This window comes from Zonotrichia leucophrys, chromosome 12 (genome assembly GCF_028769735.1).
Source record: "Zonotrichia leucophrys gambelii isolate GWCS_2022_RI chromosome 12, RI_Zleu_2.0, whole genome shotgun sequence".
Taxonomy (NCBI): domain Eukaryota; kingdom Metazoa; phylum Chordata; class Aves; order Passeriformes; family Passerellidae; genus Zonotrichia; species Zonotrichia leucophrys.
This window is the reverse complement of record NC_088182.1, coordinates 11,470,157-11,482,167: the sequence shown is the minus strand read 5'-3', so window position 1 is coordinate 11,482,167 and position 12,011 is coordinate 11,470,157.

Genomic DNA, 12,011 nt, shown 5'->3' with positions numbered 1-12,011 from the left:
CTACACCTGGAAACCTGTTTCTTGCCATTTGTCATTATCAGTGGCATGGAGGGAGGAAGTGGGGATGGCCAGCCTGGAGCTGCTGCCCTGGGTGCAGGGAGGTGTGCACATGGACTGGCATGTGAGGATGGAGAAAAGTGCTTACCAAACAGATCTTCCATTGCACCAAAACTTTGCAGCTGCTTTCATCACACAGTGGAGTTTGACCGACACAAGGAACCCCTTGGGGCCCTACAAAGTGAAGCAAAGTCTTGCAAAGTCACCCTGCCATGTGTAGGGGTGGGCATTGCTGCTGCAACAATATTTTCAAGAAAACTGCTAGTGAATTTTGGGTTTCCTCCTTTGACCCCCTATGGAAACCAGCTTGGGGATAACTACTCATTAAGGAAAAAAATGACCTGGGTTATTTTTTCAGTGTGTGTGTGAATTCCAGCCCTTTCTAGCAGTGCTTGTCTTTTCTCCCTGCAGCCTCCTGCCCAGCCCCGGTTGCAAGCCCTGCTTGTGAATTCCACGGAGCTGCAGCAGCTCTCCATGTGCTGAAGGAAGAACACACAACTGGGACAAGGCCTTCCTGCATCATTTCAGACGAGTTAATCATCTCTCTAACTTGTTCAGCAAGGCTTAGTGCAAACACCCATTAAAAAAGAAAAAGAAAAAAAAAGAGGCCGTTTATAGCATAATGTGCAAGCTTCATTTAAAAAGAAACATTTAAAAAGAAACATGTTCTTTTTTAGACAGGTTTAAAATGGGATTATAACTAAACTCAGCCTCTCTCCCTCCATCTTCAAATAGCTAGAACTAGCAATATCGCTTTAAAATTTGGAATAATCGAGTTGTTTGCTTTGGTTGCACGGTACACATCCCACTCAGGTTGTGATGGTGGCTTACCTGGGGGCTGCCTCTCTGCCTCTTTGCTGGTTGGGTTGCATCCACTGAAAGAAGTGGGGCCCTAATCCATCAGGCTGTCAGGAGGGGTGGTGCATCCCCCAGCGCCCGGAGGAGCGTGCTTCTCTGAGCGGGGGCTTCAGCAGTTCCTGCAACACAGATAATAAATAATCCCACATTTGTCAGGTGGCACTAATCTGTGAAAGATCAAACCATCTCTCTGCAATGTGTGTATTGTGTTTGTCTCCAGACATTTCGCATAGCAGAAGAAAAACAAACAGCAGGGAATGGAAATGGAGCAAGTGTGTAAAGTTCAACGTAAAGTGTAAGCACCGAGCAGATATCAAGGCAACAAATTGGGATTTATAGGCCTTTCAGTACCACCAAACACTGGGAGACGGGATTTTTGTGAGGGGGGAACCCTGACATTACTTGCCTTTGGTTCCTGTTGTTGGGATTATTGTTTTAAGCGGTGCTTAATTGTCATGTCTCCACGGCCACATCAAAAGCCAAGAAGATTAGGTTACAGGGAGTGTTTGATGTCAAAATACAAAATAAATAAAAGGGAAGCTGAAAAGGTACAGTACTTTCCATGATGTCTACTGAGGTTTTTGCTTCAAACATCCCTCTTTTTATTATTATTTTGCAAAGGTTGCACTTTTAGTGACAAGATTTTATTTACTTACTTTCAAATGGCTCCACTGCTTTCCTGCAGCAGCTCGAAAGGGTTAATATCCCCTCTTTGATGGCAAACATGGTATAATTAACGCAAACTTCTTAAGTATCCTGGTGACCTGTAGATGGCCACATGAGAATTTTGTTATTTACTGACTTGCCAAACGTTTATTGCTTATAGAAGGACAAGTGGGAAGCAGGCATTAATTTTGATGCTGTTATCTGTGATTGCATGTAAAGTTCATAGCAGAGAGTGCCTATATGTCAATTGCAATTAAGCATTTTCCCATTTTTTAAAAAATTAATTTCACTTTGGGGGAGGGGGTTGGGGCAACAGATTTACAAACTGAGATCCTGCCCATCCACAGAGCAGGCGTGACACAGCCAGAAATAGGACAACTTCCCCTTACCTGCAGGCTGCAAAAGAAAACAGTCTGGCGCCATGGAGCATTTGATCCTTGGCTTCTCCACAGAGACAGTCAAATCAGGACCAACTGTGGCAGGGCAGAGAGGGACAGCTTGTGGGGAGGCATCTCCCCTTGGAAATTAGCCTGAAAAACAAAAATGAAGCAAAAAAAAAAGTGGCTATCAGGTGAGTATGTTCGTTTATCACCAACCTGGACTGGATTAGAATGCATGACCTAGAAGTAAAATGCTTTGTTTAGCCCAGTTCCCTGGGCCATCTGGTCCTTGCAAGTAAACATTTCTGAGTGAGAATAAGTGACTGTTCTTTAAGCCTGGTGATATGAGTACAAACCAGGCTGCTCAGATCAAACCTCAGCAGCAGGGCAGCTGGCTGGTGCCAATTCAGAGACACCATTTGCTTCAACAGCTTTGGGTGCAATTCTCTGTGGTGCCAGCTTTGCAGGCAGCCCTGGTGGTTCAGTCTGATGTGTCCCTGCCGGATCCAGAGCTTATCCTAAATCCAGGGCTCACATTGCACCAAGGTGCTGCTGGGAGGTCTAGGACCCCTGTCAGAGGAGACCCATGGGAGACACTGCAGAACTGCCCTGCATTTGCAGTAAGAGCCAAGTTGCATTTCCGAGCACTGAAAGTGCATCTGAACAAAATGCGGTTGCAGGGTGAGAGACACAGCAGAGAGAACTTCCAGCAGGTAGAAAGACAATAGTGGACTAACCCCTCCTTCAGGGAAAGGCTTCAACAAACCACTGAGGGAGGGAACTGCTACTGTTTGGTCTATAAAAACCTGAATCAGGGAAGTATAATGTTAACTCAGCCTGTACAGCAGCACCAGGCAGAAAACAGCCACCTGCCTGTATCCTGCACGCTCCTCTCTCTGTGGTTCTGCACTCTGGGCTACAGGGAGTTATTTGGGGGAAAGTTGACTCTGGCTCAGGAGGGTCAAGAGCCTGTGTAAATCATTTGGAGTTGGGCCTATCAATGCCAGAGTGTGAACATGGACCCTTGTTTCTTCTAACACCTGCTTCACCAAAGTCTTCCTCGATGCTTTTAGGTTCCTCTGGCTCTTGATTCAGCTCCTGCCTGCTCTCTGTCAGGCAGAGAGTAAACGGCAGATTTCTTTACTTGGGAAATTTTGTTGTCTATTTGGTTGTGATTTTTTGTCTCTGGTTCTTTAGTTCACTCCCACTTGCCCACGTTGGCATTCTACTGGCTGGTTATACTGCTAGGGTGATCTCAAGGCAATTCCTACTGGATTTTGCTGTAAAATACAGGTTATTACAGATTACTACAGATTATTTTTCCTGCTTTAATTCAACCCATCCATTGTTTTATTTTATTTTATTTTATTTTATTTTATTTTATTTTATTTTATTTTATTTTATTTTATTTTAATTTTCTTTTTTGTGGATCCTTGAAAAATTTGGAAGTAAAACCATCACATGTTGAGAGTTAATCGTAGGTAGAAGAGAACTAGATGAACAAAAAGGAACAGACCAAAATTGTTCACATAACCTTTGAGCCCATAGGCACTCCGGACTGCACACTATTTTCTTCTTTCCAAGCATTACTCCCAGCAGCACAGGAAATATGTTCTTGATGAAAAAGCACATCTCTGGAGGCAGACCACTGCCTGACTGGTGCCAGGACTCAGCCCATTCCCTCACACACTCACTTTCTGATAACAAGCAGAGTTACAGTGCTCTGTGCCTCAGTTTACCCTTGCAGAGCAGGCATAAAGAAGACATGACCTGCCCTATCAGCTACACACAAGTGTTAACTTGCTCCAGCCTAGCAAACTTCAGGGCAAGTTCTAACAAATGTCAGTATGTGGTGTGTACTGATAGGCACAGGGAAAGGGCACAGCACTCTCTAGGTTAGAAGCTCCTCCCTGCCTCTGCTGTGGAGCTGCTGCACAGCTCTTACCACCTCCATCCAGCTGCTTGTGGCACAGATGACACACTGGAGACATTAGTCATTGGGGTGCATCCCCTGGCTGATTCCAAGTGCTGACCACAGTGCCTCAGGGAGAGCCCCACGCACACGCAGAGCCGCACGCAGTGCCGCCAGCCCCGGCCCATTGTGAAGCAGCCCTCTCGCCATCTCCCATGCTGTCAGCCCCTGACCTTCCTTTCACATGCTCTAATGGTCACTAGAACACTGCAGAGGGAACACAGCCCCGGGATTAAATAACCCTAATTTGTCTCCAGGCCTTTCCCCCTCCTTCCCCTTACCTCAGTCTCCCGCGACTTAACGTTTAAAACAGCTGAAGTTTACAAAAAAAATCAAAGCTCCCAATAGGCCCAGATTGTCTAAATACGGAAAACAGGAAGTGAGTAACCTTCAACGGGAAATTGTTCATCCGATGGAGGCCAAGACCCAAGGCCTGGCTCTGTGCAGTCCTGCCCAGCCCCGCAGACACAGCGTGTACCGAGCGCTCTCACGGAGCTTGGCAGGAGGGAACCGCTGGGGGAAACTTTGGCTTCTCTGGCCATCGTGTCACGGCTGCCTCAGGAAAGGAGATGGGGTTTGCTCCCATACAGAGCAGCAGAAGGGCAGCTGGAAGGGTTATTTTTAAGAAGGCCAGGATGGGATGGAGAAGCAGACAAGGGTTGGAAGGGAAAACGGAGAAGATTCATGAGTCCTAACTAAAATGGTCTCTGGCTTCCTATGAGAATGAAGGTGGCAAGAGAGCACTGCAAATGGCATTGGGCTGCTTCCAGAAGGGCGGGGAGAGATTCTGTGTGACTGCCCACTTGATGATGAAAAGGAGAACACTTCATTTCCTACGTAGTGAGAATAATAATTTCTTTTTGTTGAGTAACTCGCCTGCTTCCCCCCGCCAGGAAAGATCCCAATTATTTTACCGGGTGTTTATCTAAGGTTATATTATTCACTCCTGAATCGCAACCATTAGTGGGGTGGAACACAGCAGCTGTTTAAAAACTCAAAACAATGTCCCTTTTTTCAGGGAAGGTCATATTAAGATCCTCTCTAACTGAAAGTGAACTTCTTGCTACGTGCTGCATCCACTGGAATAAAACTTTGCTCGCAATTACACTTCTGCAAGAGTCACCAAACTGCCAAAGAAACTAGGATGCACAAACACACCCAAGCATGCCTGAGTCCTTCCACTCCAGCTCTGGACTGGGCTAATGAGCCATGTACCACAAAGGCCCCTGTGTCATAGGCAACCTTCTTCTGACCCCCTTGGAACCTGCTCCTGTGCTCATATGCCATTTTTCCTCTGGACAGCTTATGGGATAAGCACCAGCAATGAAGCCTGGTCTCCAATTCGAGAAACAGGCAGAGAAATAAAAAGGTGTGGTTTGGTTTGGAATTTGGCACCACTGTCAAGGAGATGGGAGTTGTTTGGTCCTGTCCTGGTTTCTTGCCCCAGGACTGGAGTGCTACAGATAAAGGGCACTCCTGGGCAGATGTGCACACATGGGACAGACTCCAGAGAACATTCATGCAGAAAACACATTGGCCCTGCCTGACTGGGATGCTGCACCTTTGCAAAGAGAGGGGCTACAGAGAAGTGTAGAGCAATCCTAACTGCTGTGTCTCTTGAGGAAGACAAGCTAGAGATGAAGTTTCTAGATAGATCTCTTTTCTGCAGAATTTCAAGTACTGCACTGAAATTACCCTTTAAAAACATTTTTTAAAATATTTGGCTTAGGCAGAAATATTTTCCTTCTTGCTCCTAGTCTTTTTCTGCAAAGATTTCCCCAGATTTCTTGTGGTTTATATAGGTGAAAAAAATGGAACTCATGGCATTTGCTCCACAGAGATTTCCTCTCTTGCATAAAGATGAAGTCTAGTTGGTTGTTTTGCTAGCAAACCAGCTGGCTGGGAGAAAGATGCTCTTAATCAAACAGCTCTCCTGCCTCTCTGGAGAGAACTCTGTCTTTTTTCCCATCACAACAGGTTTCTTCTTTGTTCTCTGGTGGGCAGGTGTTGTCCCTGTGGGATGTGAAAAAGGGCAGGCTCTGATCCCATTAAAGATAGCCCCATTGGTAATAGATCAGAGGGGCATCCCTAGGTTGTGGGAGAGTATGCCTGTCTTGCTTCACTGGCTAGGGAATAATAGAGCTGGCTCTCAATGATACTTGCAGGGTTTTTAACAAGAGTCCTGTTCTCCAGAGGGACAATGAAAGGGAAAGGAACCCAGAGAGTGATGGCTGTGTCTGGCATTGCATTGCGAGAAATCACAGCTGGTCCTGTAAGTGATGGGAACTGGGACGATGCGTCTACCCAGGAAAGATGCAAAGAAATGCTCCCCCACTGCATTATCTTCTTGCTTTACTCCCTTTCTCCACTAATTCCACAGTAAGCTGACTTTGAGGGATATGAAAGTGAATTTTGCTCCAGTGGAAGGCAAGACATGGATAATCCCGAGATGGCAACACTGCTGTAACCCCTGGTCTCAGCCACTCCTTGGACCTTCCATCTTGAGGGTTACAGCAGCTCTGATCTGACTTCCTGGGAAGAAAGATTGGGTATGTGGGCTGAAGGAGGTCAGGGAGTTCCAACCACATCCCTGGCCTGGATGAGCTGGTCACGGAATCAGGGCTGTGGCTTGCCCAGAGGAGCCTGCCTGCTTGCAGTCCTGACATAGCATGGAGTAGCTGTTTTTCTGCTGACCTTGTGCTCAGAAGAACTGAGATAGCACCAAGGATCTCCAGTGCATTTCCTTCTTCTGTGCTTTCTAGAGTCCTCCAGGAGGCAAGTCCACTGTGCCCAGAAGCTACAGACTCCTGAGATTTAGAACAGGCTCCACACCTGCTTAACTCACACCCCTACAGTCCATGCCTGCTTAGTTAAGGCATGATTTTTCTATATCATGTAGAGTTGTGGCAATCCATTAATCTGTGTTAGGGCAGGCCTTGGACAGGGTCACATGCCAAGAATGGAAACTTGCAGCTGAATACATGCAGCAGGCAAAATATGCAGCTCTGACTGCAAACCATACCATAGGCACATTCCCAAAGTATGCACCAGCACTATGGGCCCAGAGGCTTGTCCAGATGAAGCAACACCTCTTACAGACAATGTATTCAGGCACAGGCTTCTTGAATTTCCTTTCTTTGTGAAGATCCCTGTTGCCAGAGTCATTTCAGCTCCAGCAAAGGTGTTCAGGAGGGACACCCACCTACCCAGCAAAGGTCCTGCATCAGAGTTAACCCTGAGCTCCTGACTCGACTCCCAGGAAAGCAGCAGCCCTGGGCAGTGTCACTGGGGTCAGCTTGGAACTCTGCCTTCTTAGGAGCCTGCACAACTTGGAGCTCAACAGCAGCTGCACTCAGTGGGGTCAGGACAAGAACAGAGGTGGTACTGGAATGTGAGACAGCTGGCTATATCTTAACACAGTCTTTTTACTTTCTTTTCCTATGTTCTTCCTTAGTGTCACTTGGAAATTACGCTCCTTTTGCCCTATGCACTCTGCACCACTTGCACATCTTTTCATCTGCACCCTCATCCTTGCTGCTCTCTTTCTGATGGTTCGCTCTCTCATTTACATCTTTGCTGAATTTACCTGTGTGGCTTACGAACCACCTAGAATCGTTTAAATCCACTGTACTAGGTCCTGGGAAGACTGGTCATTCTCCCTGTGAAGCCACTGGCTCAGGCCACTGCACTTGATCCAGTCCTGCCTGAAATCACCACCCCTGCTCAGCATTCCTACATCCTGCCTTCACTTTTACCTTGATGCTGCAAAGTACAGCTCGCTCTGTGTGTAAATGTGTGTGTGTGTATTTATACACATGCTCCCCACCACAGAAAGAGACCGATTTTGCAAGGTTTAATATGCTCCCAGTTCTGCTGTGGACTCTTCCTCTTTTGTTGCAGCTGTGGTTTTAGGGCAGGCTTTGTGGGTTTCAGAGAGTCCTTGGATGTCTTAGGAAATGTTCTGCAGAAGTGTGCTTTCTCTCCATGCATTTTGCACTTCAGCCACCAGGTCCTGAAATCTCAGTGCACAGGATTTCCCCTATTTAGATGAACACCAAATCTACTTGACTTTCAGGCATTGTTTCTGATTGATACCACTCATTTATGCCTCCAGGGTCAGGCAAAGAAGTAGAAGAGGCAGCTGGACTCCCTCCTGCATCAGCAGTGGCTCTAATTCAGCCTCAGCACAGCATCAGGATGCTCTGAACAGGCAAAGAACCACCACCTCCTCACAGTCACAGCAACCCTGGGATGGCTGGTGTGAGCTGCTTTGCTACAGCTCTGGGGAGAATAAGATCTCACCCATCACCCCTAATGTCTGTTCCTGACACAGGAGAAGCAGTGCAGCCTACCTTGTATAAAACAAGGGAAAGCCTGCAAGTGCCAAATTGAAACAGAAACACTGTCTGCCTCTCCTGTGCTTGTCCTAGTTACTCACGAGGGAAAAGAACCCTGCCTTAGAAAAGCAGAGGATTAGCCCAACACACCTGGGTACCACCTGCTGCTTTAGTGTCTCCAGCTCACAGTTTTGTGACAAGCTGGGTGTTTGACAACAATATCCCTTTGAAATGGCAGGTACAGAGCTGAAGGTTTGGAAAAGCCTAGCTCCAGCACTGGGTAATTGTCAATATGCATGAAGACAAGCTTCCTGAGGCTGGCTGGGGGCAACAAGGGGGCAGCTCGGGTGGAAAAATGCTTAAACCCGAGCACAAGGCATGCCTGTGCTCCAAACCAGCTACCCAGCAACTTGGCCCTCTGGAGTTAGAGCAGCCTTGGGGTGCCTCTGACAGGCAAAGCACACAAATGCTGTGATAAGAAAACAACCCCCAAAGCAAGAGAAGTCTCACGAGGTTTAAAAGCACAGTTGTTCAGCCTTGCCTATTTGTATGGGCAGCAGGAGCTGCAGCTCCTGAGTGTGGAGCTGGCAGGCAGCATAGGAAAGGAGAGGGAGGCGAGAGATATGTGGCTGAGGAATTTGCAGCCTTCAAGTTCCCTCTCTCCCGCCTCCTCCTCTCGCAGGAAATGAAAGAAGCCTCTTTTGTGGAAGGAGGCTGGTAGGTGTGCATGCGTGAGTGTGTGTTTGGGAGCAGTCGGGCCTTGCTGCTCCCCTCACGGCCTGCCGGGCACCCCGAGTCTCCCCTGGCCTGGGCTCATTTCTGCCCTGGCCTGGGCCCCTTGAATCTTCCCTGCCTTGGGCTCCTCATGTCTGCCCTGACCTGGGCTTGAATCTCCCCTGGCCCGGGCTCATGTCTCCTCTGCCCTGGGCTTGAGTCTCCCCTGGCCTGGGCACATGTCTGGACTTGAGTCTCCCCTGGCCTGGGCTCAAGTATGCCCTGCCCTGTGCTCATGTCTCCCCTGCCCTGGGCTCCTCATGTCTCCCTTGCCCTGGGCTTGAGTCTCCGCTGCCTTGTGCTCTTTGAGTCTCCCCTGGCCTGGGCTTGTGTCTCTCCTGCCCTGGGCTAGAATCTCCCCTGCCCTGGGCTCAGCTGCAGGAGTGCTCCAGGCTGGCCCACGGCAATTCTCAGAAGTTTCCTCATGTGTATAAAAAGGTGGACCAGGCAACAGAAGTGGTAAAACCACCAAACGTGCCCAGGCCCTGGAGAACTGCCTTTTCCCTTTTTTTTTTCCTTTTTTTTCTGTAAAACAACCTCTGAAACTTCTTCCTCCTTCCCTTCCCCATTCTACCTTGCTGAACCGCAGTGCTAGAGCAGCAAAGCCTGAAACTGGAGGAAAGTAAGGGGCAAAAAAGTGGCCATGGGCTTTGTTAAGTGATGACAGGGACCAAGGCCAGCAGGACTGGCTGTGGGCATGGCCGTGGGCAGTTGGTGCTGCCCTCACCCAGGACTGACCATGGAGTGGAGCAGGCTATAGCCTGTTTCCACAACAGCAGGAACAAAAGAATGGGCTGTTCATCCCCACTCACTGCATCCATTGCATGGCTGGAGATTGCACTTCTGTTTATATCTCTCTGTTAGCAGTAATGCCATCCTCTCACTGTGTTTGCTCCTGAGGGAAGTGGTAGCAGTGGGCTGAGGAATGAGAGGATATCCCAAGCCCCCTCCTTGTGCACCCTAAAAGAGCAGGCAGGACAGGCTGTCTCAGCATGGTGATGGTGAACATGTCTGCACCATCCCTTGTGGGACTTTTACCATCCCAATTCATAGCCACAGAGTTCTGGAGAGCTCTGAGTCCACATTCAGCCCTTCTGGTTTTCTGGGCCAAAAAGAAACCCTGCATAAATAGTATTATCTGAAAAATAAGTAATTTTTACTTTGCATGTTTTTTGTAGAACAAAAGGTATTGGGTGAAAGAAAGGAGCTGTCTGAGAAGGTAGGAACCTCCCAAGAAGAAGGAAGGGCAAATCCAGCATTGCAAAAAAAAAAAAAAGTGCCAAAGCAAAAAGGTGAATGAGTGGAGGTGAATTAAGAAATGGAGCAAATAATGTGCCATGTGAGTAAGTCCTGAGATCTACACATCCTGAGATGTGTGTAAGGTAGATGGGGTCTACCTTACACAGCAATGTGGGAGAGGAAAAGAAGAGTAAATAAAGAAGAAAAATGCAAGAAATAAGGCTGCCTAGAGATCTGAGGATTAAAAAGAAAACCTTTAGTAGAAATGGAAAACAGGGAGGCAACCAAACAAGAATATTCAGTCAGTTAAGGCTTGCAGGGAAAAGATAAGGGCAGCAAAAATGCAGAATGAGTTAATTATAGCCAAAGGGATTAAGGAGAATAAGAGGCCTTTTACAAATATATCAGGGGAAACAGAAACACTAGGTAGAAGGTGGGTCTGTTAATAATAGGTCAGAGTAGGGAAGGAAAATAATGAAACAAGGGGGCAAATCATGCCAACATCACTATGGGCATCTTCCTGTTACCAGCCAGTCCAGGATCTCCAAATAACAGGTCCATTGAGGGTGACTGGTTTCAACCCAGACACTGCCCATCCACAGGGGCAGATCTGAGCTGGGTATGGAAATGAATCTCCCCATGCAGTGCCTGACACTTCCTACAAGAAATCAATATGTTTTCAGAGATGGAATTGCCTCAGCCTGGTGTTTTGTGTTTTGTAGGAGGCTGGAGAAAGCACACACATTCAGCTTAGGCCACACATGTGGTGCAATGGCCTTGGAAGAAGAGCTGGTAAAAGACAGCACTGAGTGATAGACTAACTGACCAACTAACTATGGGCTTCTCATCAACTCTTGTTCCTTGGCTTGGCTATTTCCTCTATCTGCCTCTCTTACTTCCACTGAAAGCAACAAGAATAAAAACCAGTAAATCCCCTGAGGATAAAAGCAAGAATTGGCAAATATTAGTACTTTGCAAAGCTTGCATTGAGTTGATTTATGGGTCAGATTCTCATCTCTTAAGAAATTTTGTGCAAGAATTTTAAATATTTGAAATATGCACACACTTCTGACGTCAGGATTTTGGCTTTCACCCCCTTCAGAACTAAAGTTTGGCTCCAAATGCCGGGTTTCCCTCTCAGTTTCTATTACAACAAAAGGCTCAGTTAGTAAAACTACAGACTACTTATGTCTTCTCAAAGTCAGAACAAGAACGATCAGGAGACAAAAACTATTTCACCCAGGTCCTTCTCAGGAGGAAGCCCACCCCTCTCCTCCCTGCCTGTGAGTGCGTTTTGCATACTGGAGCCTTTCCTTGAACAAGACCCCTCAGGCACCTTCCATCTGCCCGGGAGTCACACGTTGGAACAAAGGGCCAGCTCCTTTGTCTGAGGAGACAAGGTGAAAACCTGCCTGTCTCTGTTTACCAACGGGAGGGATGGTAGCAGGGTGAGAATGGGGGCTGGGACCATTGCAGGGCTGGGCACCATTTGTCCTCCAGTCCCGGCTCTCAGGCGCTTTCCCCACCCTGCTGACTCCCTCTGATTTTCACCTCTTGCCAGCTTGGCTTTTTGAAATGTTTTAAGTAGATGTTTAGGAGGCTGCTGCTTTAAGATGGATGGATGGATGGATGGATGGATAGATTAGATTAGATAGATAGATAGATAGATAGATAGATAGATAGATAGATAGATAGATTCTATTTCTGAAAGGGTCTTATGATCTAATT